The sequence below is a fragment of the Papaver somniferum genome, chromosome 2, assembly GCF_003573695.1.
Source record: "Papaver somniferum cultivar HN1 chromosome 2, ASM357369v1, whole genome shotgun sequence".
Taxonomy (NCBI): domain Eukaryota; kingdom Viridiplantae; phylum Streptophyta; class Magnoliopsida; order Ranunculales; family Papaveraceae; genus Papaver; species Papaver somniferum.
The window spans coordinates 48,028,173-48,043,966 of NC_039359.1; positions in this window are offsets into that span (position 1 = coordinate 48,028,173).

Consider the following 15,794-nt stretch of genomic DNA (forward strand, 5'->3'; position numbering starts at 1 on the left):
CACATGGTCGGTATGCCTTGGCGCGGTTTAGGCGTGGCCGAAACTAGGGTTTTTGCGTTGGGCCAAAGGTTACCATGCGTTGGTTGGTGACCTTGGACGGCTAAGATTTGCATCTAAGATAGAAGGGTGACCGTTGATTGTCGCACGCCTTCGTTTTGGCAGCCGTGAGGGGAAGGCCGGCATGGTATGGTTTAGGCGCGGCAAGGTGGCTGGCACGACATGCCATTGGCACATGGTCGGCATGCCTTGGCGCGGTTTAGGCGTGGCCGAACCTAGGGTTTTGGCGTTGGTCCAAAGGTTACCATGCGTTGGTTGGTGACCTTGGACGGCTAAGATTTGCATCTAAGATGGAAGGGTGGTCGTTGATTGTCGCACGCCTTCGTTTTGGCAGCCGTGAGGGGAAGGCCGGCATGGTATGGTTTAGGCGCGGCAAGGTGGCTGGCACGGCATGTCATTGGCATATGGTCGGCATGCCTTGGTGCGGTTTAGGCGCGGCCAAAACTAGGGTTTTGGCGTTGGACCAAAGGTTACCATGCGTTGGTTGGTGACCTTGGACGGTTAAGATTTGCATCTAAGATGGAAGGGTGGCCATTGATTATCGCACACCTTCGTTTTGGCAGCCATGGGGGGAAGGCCCGCATGGTATGGTTCAGGCGCATCAAGGTGGCTGTCACGACATGCCATTGGAACATGTGGCATGGTCGGCATGCCTTGGCGCGGTTTAGGCATGGCAAAAACTAGGGTTTTGGCGTTGGGCCAAAGGTTACCATGCGTTGGTTGGTAACCTTGGACGGTTAAGATTTGCATCTAAGATGGAAAGGTGGCCGTTGATTGTCGCACGCCTTCTTTTTGACAGCCGTGAGGGGAAGGCTGGCATGGTATGTATTAGTCGCGGCAAGGTTTTACGATTTTAACCCTAAATGCGCTAGTGGTCCTAGTGACGTCATGTCAGATGTAAGGTTTTATGATTTTAACCCTAAGCTAAAAACCACCATCAACAGTTACGAAACAATATTTTCCATCTAGTTTTTTGAACTTTACGTGGGGATTGTTTATAAAGAACCTTATACTCTCACGTGTTTGTCCTTATGCATGGAATAGCAGATAAAAAAGAAGCAAATTTCTTGGGCTAAAGAGACGGCTCTTAAGCACACGTGTGTTTTGGTGAGGAATACCCAAGGTTCAAACAAATATTTTGAGATGGCTTGCGAGAGAAGTGGGGTATACAAGGAGAAGAATAGCCACAAGAGAAAGGGTTATGTATATCCAAAGAAGACTAATAGGGTATACAAGACTCATACGAGGAAGGATAACTGCCCATTTAAGATTGTATTCAATTTAAAAGAGAAGGAATGAGATTGTACGGTGTGGTTCGGCCACGATAACCACCGGGATCCGGAAGATTTTGTTGGTCACTCCCTAGTTGCGAAGCTAAAACCTCATGAATTTGAGGATGTAAAGAGAATTACTAAAGCATGTATCAAACCAAGAGTCATTCTCAGAGGCTTCAAGGAAAGGAATCGGACGAACGTTTCTTCTCTAAATATGATTTATAGAGCACAAGCAACTATTAGAAAGGTGGAATGGGAAGGTAGGAGCGTTATGCAAGAATTTGAGAAGATAGTGTGGGATCACAACTACACGTGTATCATTAAAAAAAGGGCTGGACAACAAATCCCTTCAAATATTCATTTCACATCCTTTGCTTGCCCAATTTGCTCATACATGTTTTGATGTACTTATGATGGATTGCACCTATAAGACAAAAAAATACAATATGTCGTTGTTAAACATCATGGGGCAAACATCGGACAAGGTATCATTCACAATGGCTTGGTGTTTAATGGAGAACGAAAGGGATCACAATTATAATTGGGCATTAAGACAATTGAAATTACTCTTCCGGGAAAATCATCTTCCGAGGGTCATGATAACCAATAACGATGACGGATTAATGAATGCAATATCCGACGTCTTCCTGGATGCACAAAATCTCCTATGTACGTATCATATAGGTCAAAATGTGATAAAAATTGTCATGGTTTGTTTGAACCCTCTAAGGCGGATATTAAGAAGATAATGATTGCTCAACTAGAGGAAGACGTTCGCAAGTAGAAAATATCACCCGAAAAAGAAGAAGATGAAAGATGAAAGATTAAAGAGCAGTGGACAAAGAACACGATGAAAATCATAAAAAGTGGTTGGAAGTTTTAAAGGATTGGGAGAAAGTTTATTGGTCTCTTACCGAGGATATGTACGAAAATAATTTGGACATGTTTATTGCCAATTGGAACGAAGTGTATCCAAATGTCGTCTCGTATAGCTGGAATCAATGGTTGGATAAGTACAAGGAAAAATTTGTGTGTGCATGTACAAACCGGTATAGACACTACGAGAATGAAGAAACTAGTATAGCGGAGTCCGCTCATGGGAGATTTAAAGATCTTAGCCAGTCTAACCAAGGAAATACGGTCACGGAGGCAATGAAACAATACTTCATGAGTGATATCGATGTGATCAAGCAGGCTTTTGAGAAAAGCTCCATAGAAAGGATGACTCAATTTCTTCCGTATGGTAACTTGATACGGGAAATAGAATTCAACGTGTCTCAGTGGGAAATAAAACATATAATGAGAGAAATGAAAAAGGAGATAAACTATGGCAAACCGGGTGATGTGTGTATTCGTCCCGACATGTATTCATTGGGCCTTCCGTGTCGTCATATGCTTGTGAGAGTACAAAAGTGATACCTATTGAGGTTATGGATCCGTTTCGGAAGAAACTATTTTTCACCCCCCCCCCCCCATCACGGAAGCTCCTGGACAATCACCATGGGAAGCGAACGAAGCAAAGGAATTCTTCGAAGCTTACTCGCGTGGCAACTCGGCTAGCCGAAAAGTCTTGTTGAGCCAACTAATTAAGGATAATTACTCGCCCATGGACAACACAAAGTGAAGAGCCAACAAAGGGAGATCCTACTGTTAGGCCACAAACCAAAAAGGCAAGGAGAAAACAAAGAAGAGAATTGAAAGAAATAAGTTAACATGAGTGTGAGAATCATGAAAGTAAGAAATGAGATCTAACCGCATTTGAGATTTCGGAAGCAAGGTTTTCGGAAGCGCCAGTTCAAAAAAAAGGGTAGGCCGAGCAAGGAACCGATATCAAGTCAACAGCAAGCGGGGCACTCCATATCCACACCACAAGTCATTGTAGCGGAGGTTACAAAGAAAAGGAGTAGGCCGAAGAAGGTAACAACATCGATTGAACAAGAACAACAAGCCGAGGAAGCGGATGCCACACCTAGAGTCGATGTAGCGGAGGTTACAAAGAAAAGGGGTAGGCCGAGGAAGGTACCAACATCGATTGAAAAATAACAACAAGACGAGGAAGCGGAAGACACACCTACGGTCGATGTAGCGGAGGTTATAAGGAAAAGGGGTAGGCCGAGGAAGGTACCAACATCGATGGAAAAAGAACAACAAGAGGAAGCGAATGCCACACCTAGAGTCGATGCAGCGGAGGTTGCAAAGAAAACAGGTGGGCCAAGGAAGGTACCCACATCGATTGAACAAGAACAACAAGGTGAGCATTCCGAATCCACATCCATATTTGATGTAGTTTCTATTCGAAAGCGAAGGGGTAGGCCCAGGAAGTACGGACTCCCAACACATATCGAAGACATTGGAAATGTAGAGATTACAGAGGATGGATTGGATATAATTAAGCCAAAAATTGGTAATATGAAGATGTATAAGGAATCAAAACAGGTAAAACTTATAGACATTATCATACCAAATAGAGTCTTATGTAATGCAACTTCCTGAGGTTATTCGCGAGTATATTGTATATACGGATGATGTCGATGGATATGGAAATTGTGAGAAAATTGATCAAGCAATCACGGTTCAAGTTTCACAAGCGATGGTAGATTCATCAACAAGCTCTTTAAACAAACTACCATCAAGCTCTACATGCAAAGTAAGTACAGTCCCCATTACTCATGAACCCTAACACAGTCACCGTTGCTATCGAGAGTTAAAATCTTTTATCCTAGAACGTGTCTCTAATTAAATTTTCTCTTACAGAGTCATCATTGAAGCTGTCAAATTTGCAAGTCTCCTTTCCATTTAGCCATGGACTGTCCATTTATTTATTCCCCGTGTAGGAAATGTGATGGGACACGCCGGTTTTGGATTGCAAAAATTGTTGATGCTGAAAATGGAAGAATGTTTCTAAAGTGTTTGAATCACCCAAAATTCGATGAGTTCCAGTGGTTTGACAAAGTTGTCGAACTATTAGAGGCAAGAAAAAGTCACAAGGGCCAATGCAAGATTGATGGGTGTGATGGGTGTTATATGAAGGGAAAGGAATATGTTAAAAGAGAAGATGAACCAATGAAGATGGTCCTTGACACCGAGATTCCAGAAGATGTCTTCGAAGATATTCGCGAAAGGCTCAAAGGTTCCACAATTATTGAAAAGGGATGGGTTACTAAATAGGAGATCATGTTAAACCAAAAATACTCCATTACCATGTTTTAATTTAAATTTTTTAAATCTAATGTAATAAATTACTTAGGAATGAAATAAAAGAGCATTTAGAACGAAACTATAATCAATACCGTCATTGTAGATTTAACCAAACCAATGCCGGAATTCTGGAAAAGTATGCAAGTGTAAAAAATTCAGATTTCCGGCATAGATTCAATAAATATTTTTAATGCCGTCACTATCCAAATTCTACATAGGAACTTGGACCCTTTCATCCCTACTGTCCGGCATAGTTTTAGAAAAATAGTTCAATGTCGGTACAGGTGGCGGCATAGCAGTTATAATAACTTTTAATGTCGGAATCGATACCGGCGATGTGGAACCGAAACATTTCAATGCCGACAATTCTGGTGTAGCATTTTAATAGAAATCTAAACATGTTCAACATAAACCAAGCAACTGAATTGTGCTTAAATGTTCTTAATCCAGGTATCATAAACCAAAAGCAAACCAAACAACTAAAAAGTTCATCCAAAAAAAAAGTTTGAAATTGTTCAAAACATAACAACCACCATGCAAATGAAGAAACACAACTAAAGAGTTCATGACTTGGTCTTCAATTTTATCAACCTCGTTTCCCCGAACAAAGCTTTTGCATTAGGATATTCAATTTTATCAATATTTTCCTCGACTTCCTTCATTCCTTTCAAGGGATAACACCTCTCTTTCTCGTACTTGCAACCAAACATCGTCTTCAACTTGCCAAGTCGACGTCGCTAGTTTCATACATCCAACACATAATTAGTATATATATGCTAATATAAGATTATGTGTATATTAATTGACTAAGCAATTAACAATACTTACAAACAATCGAACAATCTTCTGAAGTTCGGCCATCGTAGGTGGTGCCTCTGTAGGAGTTGGATCGGGAAGATTTTTCTGGGGTTGAACTTCGACGTCGTCTGGACGCATGAAAAAAGGATGTGACCCTTTCAGGTAATAAAACATGTATCTGGGGTGGGCTTCATCATCGTTTTCTGCAAGCTCCCAGTTACTAATATCTACCAAACGATGTGGTTTTCTATCTCTACAATGTGTTGGTTCTGGAATTGGATCATACTCTACCCTCAACTTTATCTTAGTTAAAAAGCACTGAGAACAGCCAAGTTCACACCTTTCAAGAGAGGTTGTCTCGAGATAAGGTAATTGCTTATATATAAGTTGCCGCATGACATGTCGGGGATCAGCCATAACGTATTCCTTTAGGTGGAACAACGGTCCATTATAGAAAGCAACGTTATTATACCTCAAAATTTGGAAGTTTTCTCTAGCCTCCTTGTAAGGGTCGAACACAACCTCTTTGGCAGTCATCGCGTCCAGAGCCAATCCCATATCTGTCAATCGACAATTATTACCGGGTTTCAGAATATTGTTGAACTCGTATATCTTAGCTCTAGGCTCCTCGGGTTCTGAAAGTTTAATGATGTGAGGGTAAATTACCCGATGGCCACGTGTCGACATCTCAAGGCATGGTTTCATGATGAGATGATAAGGTAGGAGCACCGAATCATACTCTAAAAAGGTGCTTTCGTCTAAATCGAGACGCATGCCACCAACACTACATACCTGACGCGTGTGAGGAGTGGTCTAATCCTCTCAGACGGTGCAGATTCAGAAGAGGTGCAGACGAGTCTACATCGTATCAGAAGACTCGAGCGATTTATACTATAACCCAAGGATGATGCAGCACGAGGTCCCCTAAGTAAGAGCAATACGATGACGTACAGGGAGAGACAACTAGGAAGGAGAACCGAGCGGAGCATCACGAGGGATAGTATAGGACTCGTCCGAAGTAATAAGAAGATGTACGATAGTTCCACCATATCGGCGAGACCATACCTCCACGAGTCTAATTTTCCTATAAATACCAGTCCATGTAGAGGGAGATGGACAAGAAATGTATTATTAGATGGTCTTTCTACAGAGAATTCCTGAGAGAGTTCTAGAGATAGAGAGAGTTAGAAATCTAAGTGAAATTTGTAGCTCTTTCAAAGGTAAGACCCTAATCATAAATAAGAAAACATCTTCTTTCCCGTGGATGTAGGTCTTCATGGTCGAACCACGTTATATGCTTGTGTCAATCATTACTTTTACGTTATTTACATCTTGTCTATCTATGAATCTTGAATGTTATTAGATTCATAGCCTTATATTTACTTGGGCGTATCCATCAGAAATGATGCAGTTACATTTTGGCGCTAGAAACAGGGAGGTATGAAGATTTAGTCTACCTCCCTGATAACAACTCAGTAGTTTTTTCTCAATCTCGCTAAGTGATAGACACATTTTTGTGTCTGAATTGTCCTCAGTGTCTCTATTGCTAGTGCTTGATTTTGTACTTATTATGGTGTTTTTATGTTTGTGTAGGTGTTTTTGGAGAAATACATTTGTGTGGAAAAGTTGCTAAAAAAGTGCTATTTGGACCCCTGGAGGACATTTGCTATACGGACCCCAGATTTGGCTAAAGGACACCCAAGGTTATGCGTAGCCCAAATTCATCCTCATCACCCAAATTTGTCCTCAGCACCCATCTGCTATTCGCACCCCAGAAAAGGATAGGGGCACTTCATCTTCAACATTTCAAAAATAAAAAATGGCAGGAAAATATTCACTTCACTGGCAGATTTTTCGATCGGATTTTCGAGGAGTTTTTGTGCGATTCAATCGCTGAAACTTCATGGGTAGTTGTGATATGTCCTAACAGAGCTGGTATGGGTGTTTTTTTTCGATCAAATTTGGATGAAAAATCCGTGAGAAGAAAACAGGGCAGCACGTGCATGAGAGGAACAGTTCACGGGATTGCATGAGTTTTGGAGAATTTAAACGTGTTCTACTCATGTCTGATGACTCGAGCAACACTTTGGGCCTTGAAAAAGATAAATAAGGAGATTTTGCAGATGTAGAAACGCGTGAGAAGCTAAATCAGGGAAGAAAATATCCCCAGAATATTTTCTTTACTGCCCGAGTTCAATGAAGACTATTGAGAATTATGGCGTGATTAAATGAGGCTGAGGAGCATAAATAGATTGCTGGGATCATAGAGAAGGGGGACGGAGAGTTTGGGGTCGAGAGGAGAGCTCAGGAGGCGTGAATCAAGAGTTTTCAGAACTCTGTTTCTGCTGCTGCACCAAGAACACGAAGAACAAAAGACCATCAGAGGCAGTCGTTTATCAACAGTGACAACGACAGCCACACGAGGGCCGTAGAGTTACAACAACAACAGTTATTTTTTATCGTTCTTCGTAACAGTGTTTTGCAACAATTATAAACGTTGCAAACACTCGATTTTCATTATTTTCTCCATTTCATCATTTGTACACCTACTTTGAGCAATCAAATCAACTTTTGACCGTGTTTCCAACATCATGATGAGCTAAACCCAATCCTTGTGGCTGTGGAGGAAGATGTTGTTTCGGTAAAAGTGATATATTTCTATTAATTAATTACAACAACTCTATTATGATTTTTGCATTGAACTAAAAAATTTTTATATGATTTTGATTAGTTAGGTGTATTTTCTCTTGATAGAATATGCTTGCTTTAGGGTTTTGATATTCTATGCTTGGATTAACATCTATTCTTTTGGAAATCTGCATGTCTAGGCAATACTATTAGAATCAATTTGAATGTTGAGTTGCATAATTATTGTTTTATTAAATCACTAATATCAATTAATGATGGAACCCTATCCCCATTCTCTCCATAATTTTCACAACATCTTTTTAATTTAGTTCGCTATTTTTATTTATTAAAAAAAATCTAAAAATACGCTTTCACAAGTCTTGAACGAATCATACTACTACAACAACATTGAAAAATCACATCAATATTTGGCGCCGCCGACGCGGACTTGTCTTTAGGCTAGAGTTTTTTTTTTTTAGGTTTTTATTTTTATTTGTTCTTCTTTACGTTTTTGGGTTTTTGTCTTTTTCTTTCAGATTTTGGAATTTGGAGCGAAAGAAAATTTTTCCAAAGCTTTTGGTGAATACTTAAAGACTGGAGTAAAAGGCAAAGCGAAAGGAGCGAAAGAAGAAGATTTTTTTTTTATAAAAAAAAAAGAGAAAAAAAAAGAGAGAGACATTTTTATTTTTGTAGATTTTTATTTTTTTAGACTTTCTTTTTCTTTTGCACTTTATATTTTTGGACTTTAAATTTTGGGACATTATTTTTATACCCAACGGAAGGGTAGTTTAAATATAAACTGTTTGCAGAGAAGGATGGTGATTACGATATCACCTCGGCCCCTCGGGTTCGTACATGACATATGAGTCGTGGCCCGAGTCGACTACAAAGGTTCATCCCCCGTATGGTACGGGAGGTAAGTTTGTCGGAACACTCGCGAATCCCCTGTCAGCGAGTTACTGTCTTCCTTCGTATGCATATATGTTGAGGACTTGAAAACGGCTGCTTTAATTTCCTAGTAAATGGCAAGGACTGGCTATACAAGATAAGGGTTCGGATTTCATCACCGTTCTCTTCTTTCCCGCCTTTGGAAAACGACACCAAACGCGAACCTAAGCCTAAAATTTTGACTAGAACGAGACCGATAGGGTAACGAGATTAACAGGAAAGTCATTCGAAAAATATTGGTTACTCTTTTAAGCATACTTCGAATTTCTTGACGGTTTCTGTAAGTTGAATGCGTGACTGCGCCTCCTTGTAATACCGGTGAGGCCTTGGGTATCAAAGCTCCAACGATCTTCCCTCGCCTCTATTCAACTTACTTTAACTCGGATGGATTCCAGAGGGGTTTGCTTAAATTGTAACGAATTCCCGTTCGAAGGATTAGAAGCTGGTCTAGAAACAATCTAAGTGGAGCCATTATGCTTTTTTTTTGCTAGAAATCAGTAGGTTTGCTGTGGTGGAGTTAGCCTTGTTTGTGTTTGCAAGAACATCCCATCCTTTTTAGGACTTTTCTTTTTGATTTTGTTTTTTCTAGTTGATGCCCGAAGTTTTTAAACGGGCTTGGAAAAGAAACACTCTAGGTCGTTTGATTAGTGAAAAACCTAGTAGTTCTTCTTATGAAGGCGGGGAGCTCGAAGACTCTTCTTTTGAGAACCCCGTTTTTGGAAACTTCAGTTTTCAGAATCTGTCTCTTCGTGAGAAAAGTACCCCTAGTACTCCTAGTCCTTTGGTAGTGCCAGAAATGGCAACTTTGAAAGCTTTGCTAAACCCAACTAGGACCTCTCGTCCGTCTTGTATCAAGTTAGCTGAAACCGAGGCAAATTATGAACTGAAACCTGGGACTTTACAGATGCTCCCAATGTTTTTAGGGAAGGAGAATGAGAACCCCTATTTTCATGTTAGGGAATTTGAGGAAGTTTGTAGTACTCTGAAAATTAAAAACCTAAGTGATGATGCGTTGAAACTTAGGTTATTCCCTTTTCCTTAAAAGATAAATCCAAATCTTGGTTGTATAGTTTGGACTCTGAGTCAATTGAAACCTATGACTACCTTACTTCTGCCTTTATACATAAGTTTTTCCCAAGGCATAAAACATCGTCTATTAGGACACAAATATGTACTTTTTCCCAACAAGAGGGAGAATCTTTATATAGGTACTTAGAAAGGTTCAATGACTTGATATCTCAATGTCCTCATCATGGTTTGGAGAAGGTTAGGTTAGTTCAGATCCTCTACGAGGGTTTAGATTATTCAACAACAACCATGGTTGAGTCCTTATGCATACGTGGGTTTGAGAATAAAACTGTTGATGAAGCGATCACATTTTTGAATGAAATTGCCGATAAGACCCAACAATGGGAAAATAGTAGGGAACCCAGAAAACAATTCTTCTAAGTAGAGGAAATGTTAATAGGGTAGAAGGATCTGATGAGTCAGATGCCAAAATAGCAGCTATAGCCAAAAGTTTAGAAGCCTTAGAATTAGGTCATTCTAGTGGTAGTAGTGGAAGAAATGAGCCTTTTTGGGAAGGCTCTGCTGTTGAAGAGCAAGCCAATGATCTTTACAACAACACTAGGTTTGATAACCGACAGAAGTTTGACCCATATTCAGAATACTATAATCATGGATGGAGAAACCATCCAAACCTTTCTTGGTCCAAGGGCCAGAATCAAGGTCAGTCTAGTAATGCTCAAGTTCCCCCAGGTTTTGGCTATACTAAGAATCCTTCAGCTCCGGCACAGTTTCATATCCCTTCAGATAAGAAAATCATGAGTTTAGAAGAGTCTCTTGCCTTGTTAACTCGGAACACTTTAGAATTTCAGCAATCGGTTGCACAAGGATTAGATGAAAATAAAAAGATGGTACACGCTAACTCTCAGGCTATTTCCGAGTTGAAAACCCAGGTAAGGCAGATAAATGAGATATTGAGAGAAAAAGGAAAGTTTCCTAGTCAACCACAACCCAACCCCAGGGGAGTCCATCAAATATATTTAGCTGGTGAATCATCAAACCATGTGAACTCGATAACAACCCTTAGGAGTGGTAAAACGATAGATAATAAGGTAGCCATGCCTAGTGTACATACTGTAGTTCCACTTTCTACTTCCCAAGAGGAGGTCGTAGACGAGGAAACTGAAACAGTCTCTAAGGATTCCCAAGAAATTCCTGATAGGTCTACCTTTGTGCCTAGAGCCCCATATCCACATTTGTTAGCCCCAACAAATAAGGAGTCGACTTTCAACGAGATAATGGAAACATTTAAGCAGGTGAACATCAACATTTCGCTATTAGAAGCAATTAGGTAGATGCCTTCTTATGCCAAGTTCCTTAAAGATCTTTGTACACGAAAGCGTAAGCTTAATGTCCATTAGAAATCTTTTTTAGCTGGTCAGGTAAGTTCCGTTCTTCTGAAACAAACATCTCCTAAGTAGAAGGATCCTGGATGCCCCACTATATCTTGTGCGATTGGTAATCACATGGTCGATAAAGCTTTACTTGACTTAGGAGCTAGTGTTAACTTACTCCCGTATCATGTATACACCCAGCTAGGTCTTGGTAAGTTGAAACCGACTAAAATGACAGTACAATTAGTTGATAGGTCTGTGAAATTCCCTCGTGGTGTCATAGAGGATGTTCTGGTTGAGGTTGATAAGTTTATTTATCCTGTGGATTTCGTTGTTCTAGACACCCAGCCTGTTCAGGACCCAAGTCGTCAAATCCCAGTAATTTTGGGTCGCCCATTTTTAGCCACAGCTAACGCTGTCATCAACTGTAGGACTGGGCATATGAACATATCCTTTGGTAATATGACCACTGAACTAAATGTCTTTAATGTTACTAGACAACCTTCTGAGAACGATGATTTAGAAGAGGTGAATATGATTAGCACTTTAGTTCAGGATTTGGTTCAGGATAATTGGCTTGATAATTTATTGGTAGATTCTTTAGATGATTTTGAGGAAACCATTCTCCTAGATCAGATATGTCATCAATCTCTAGAAGAATCTCTTGAGTATTTTAAGGACTTTGAAGATCCAGAAATTCAAGAAATAGTTAGAGGTTTTTCTGTGAACCCTAAGTTCGGGGTAGTGATGGTTCTTGTGATTGTATCCCTATTTAGAGTCCCTAAATTGGGACTCGAGCCTTGTACATCTGAGATATTACTTGAGTCTTTTCAGACTCCGCAACCCGATTCTCCTGATACTGTCCAGGAGGTAACCCAGGTATTAGAGACCCGTTTTTCGGATGAATCTATTTATCGAGACATACATATGAAGTTCAATTACGCGCCGCAGATAAACCCAGTTGTCTTGACAGAAACCTTAGATGAGGACGTGCTCCTTCTTTTCATTTTTCTGAATCAGTGCAGTTGTCTCATATTGGTGTCAGCTCTATTTGGTCTTTTGGACCCACAATTGTTTCGACTATTGGTATATGACTTTGGAAGGTGACAATCCTTTTTGAGGTATTTGATGTATAGCTAAAGACTTTAAATTTAGCATTTCCTGGGAGGTACTCATGCTTACGGTAATATCCTTCCTTATTTATTTTTCCATCCATCAAGTGGTAACAGTTTCTTATTGTTCATTTCATCTTTAGAACATTGAGGACAATGTTAGATTTAAGTTTGGGGGTGGGGAAGAAACTTTTTGTTAGCTCTTAGCTGTAACAAATAAACTCCAGAGCCTAGAAATTTATTCTTATTAAGGTTGGCACTAACCAATCTAAGTGGATGTGAACATCTTGGTTGTAGGAGTTGAGGAACCAATCTGATTAGATGGAAACATCTAAAGAGTCTATTCATAAAAGCACAGAGCTCAGGAGTTAGAATTAAAAAAAAAATGGTAGTTTCGCCATATCTCGTTGAATCCTAATCCTTCTATTTATTTATTTTAAATGATTTGGTGGGGCTCACGATTCAAGTTGTTACCTTTGCTAGGGTGGAATAGAGTGATTGAGATTTACAAAAAAAAAAAAAAGAAAAAAAAAGAACGAGACCAGACCATTAAACCAACCGGAATAAATTCAATAAAGTCGATCACTGGTGCCCTTGTATATGCCAGTTGTGTTGACCTAGAGTTAGGTTTATCGACCACTGGTACCCTTGTATATGCCAATTGTGTTGATATTAGTCAGTCTGGTATCTCAGTCCATTAGGATAGGTTCACCTTGGCAGAGGCCTTCAGACAGATATGGGAAACACCGTTCACTTTTAACCATCTCTTTATCCATCTTATTAATCTTTCCATGTGATTGGTTGACTCCTGTTATGATGTACCGAAACTATATGAATAGAGCTCTGTCACTTATATATGAATTTTAGTATGCTGAGTGCAAACTCGTGTACAACAATTGGAATTTCGCATCAGGGTACTTCCTCCTGTAGTCAATGAGAGTATGCAAACCAAGGAGATTCTTTAGTGCCTTCCAAGGTTCTGCGTAGATAGCTAGGGTTAAAAAAGAAGTAAAGGTTTTGTGGGTACACCTTTGGTATACCCTCCGGAGACAACACTCCGCCACTAGGGCCACCTAGTGGTTTAACGGCTTGCTGCACGTTCTAAGTGTAGTCATTTTATATTAGATTTGCTCGAGGACTAGCAAATAATAAGTTTGGGGGTATTTAATAGACACATTTTTGTGTCTGAATTATCCTCAGTGTATCTATTACTAGTGCTTGATTTTGTACTTATTATGGTGTTTTTATGTTTGTGTAGGTGTTTTTGGAGAAATACACTTGTGTGGAAAAAGTTGCTCAAAAAGTGCTATTTGGACCCCTGGAGGACATTTGCTATACGGACCCCAGATTTGGCTAAAGGACACCCAAGGTTATGCGTAGCCCAAATTCATCCTCATCACCCAAATTTGTCCTCAGCACCCATCTGCTATTCGCACCCCAGAAAAGGATAGGGGCACTTCATCTTCAACATTTCAAAAATAAAAAATGGCAGGAAAATATTCACTTCACTGGCAGATTTTTCGATCGGATTTTCGAGGAGTTTTTGTGCGATTCAATCGCTGAAACTTCATGGGTAGTTGTGATATGTCCTAACAGAGCTGGTATGGGTGTTTTTTTTCGATCAAATTTGGCTGAAAAATCCGTGAGAAGAAAACAGGGCAGCACGTGCATGAGAGGAACAGTTCACGGGATTGCATGATTTTTGGAGAATTTAAACGTGTTCTGCTCATGTCTGATAACTCGAGCAACACTTTGGGCCTTGAAAAAGATAAATAAGGAGATTTTGCAGATGTAGAAACGCGTGAGAAGCTAAATCAGGGAAGAAAATATCCCCAGAATATTTTCTTTACTTCCCGAGTTCAATGAAGAATATTGAGAATTATGGCGTGATTAAATGAGGCTGAGGAGCATAATTAGATTGCTGGGATCATAGAGAAGGGGGACGGAGAGTTTGGGGTCAAGAGGAGAGCTCAGGAGGCGTGAATCAAGAGTTTTCAGAACTCTGTTTTTGCTGCTGCACCAAGAATACGAAGAACAAAATACCACCAGAGGCAGTCGTTTATCAACAATGACAACGACAGCCACACGAGGGTCGCAGAGTTACAAAAACAACAGTTCTTTTTTATCATTCTTTGTAATAGTGTTTTGCAACAATTATAAACGTTCCAAACACCCGATTTTCATCATTTTCTCCATTTCATCATTTGTACACCTACTTTGAGCAATGAAATCAACTTTTGAGCGTGTTTCCAACATCATGATGAGCTAAACCCAATCCTTGTGGCTGTGGAGGAAGCTGTTGTTTCGGTAAAAGTGATATATTTCTATTAATTAATTACAACAACTCTATTATGATTTTTGCATTGAACTAAAAATTGTTTATATGATTTTGATTAGTTAGGTGTATTTTCTCTTGATAGAATATGCTTGCTTTAGGGTTTTGATATTCTATGCTTGGATTAACATCTATTCTTTTGGAAATCTGCATGTCTAGGCAATACTATTAGAATCAATTTGAATGTTGAGTTGCATGATTATTGTTTTATTAAATCACTAATATCAACCAATGGTGGAATCCTAGCCCCATTCTCTCCATAATTTTCACAACATCTTTTTAATTTAGTTCGCTATTTTTATTTATTAAAAAAATCTAAAAATACGCTTTCACAAGTCTTGAACGAATCATACTAATACAACAACATTGAAAATCACATCAATTTTTGGCGCCGCCAACGCGGACTTGTGTTTAGGCTAGAGTTTTTTTTTATTTGTTCTTCCTTACGTTTTTGGGTTTTTGTCTTTTTCTTTTCAGATTCTGGAATTTGGAGCGAAAGAAAATTTTGCCAAAGCTTTTGGTGAATACTTAAAGACTGGAGTAAAAGGCAAAGCGGAAGGAGCGAAAGAAGAAGATTTTTTTTTATTAAAAAAAAAAAAGAAAGAGACATTTTTATTTTTGTAGATTTTAATTTTTTAATTTCTTTTGCTTTTGCACTTTATATTTTTGGACTTTGAACTTTAAATTTTGGGACATTATTTTTAAACTCTACGGAAGGGTAGTTTAAATATAAACTGTTTGCAGAGAAGGACGGTGATTATGATATCACCTCGGCCCCTCGGGTTCGTACATGACATAGGAGTCGTGGCCCGAGTCGACTACAAAGGTTCATCCCCCGTCTGGTACGGGAGGTAAGTTTTTCGAAACACTCGCGAATCCCCTGTCAACGAGTTACTGTCTTCCTTCGTATGCATATATGTTGAGGACTTGAAAACGGCTGCTTTAATTTCCTAGTAAAGGGAAAGGACTAGCCATACAAGATAAGGGTTCGGATTTCATTACCGTTCTCTTCTTGCCCGCCTTAGGAAAACGACACCAAACGCGA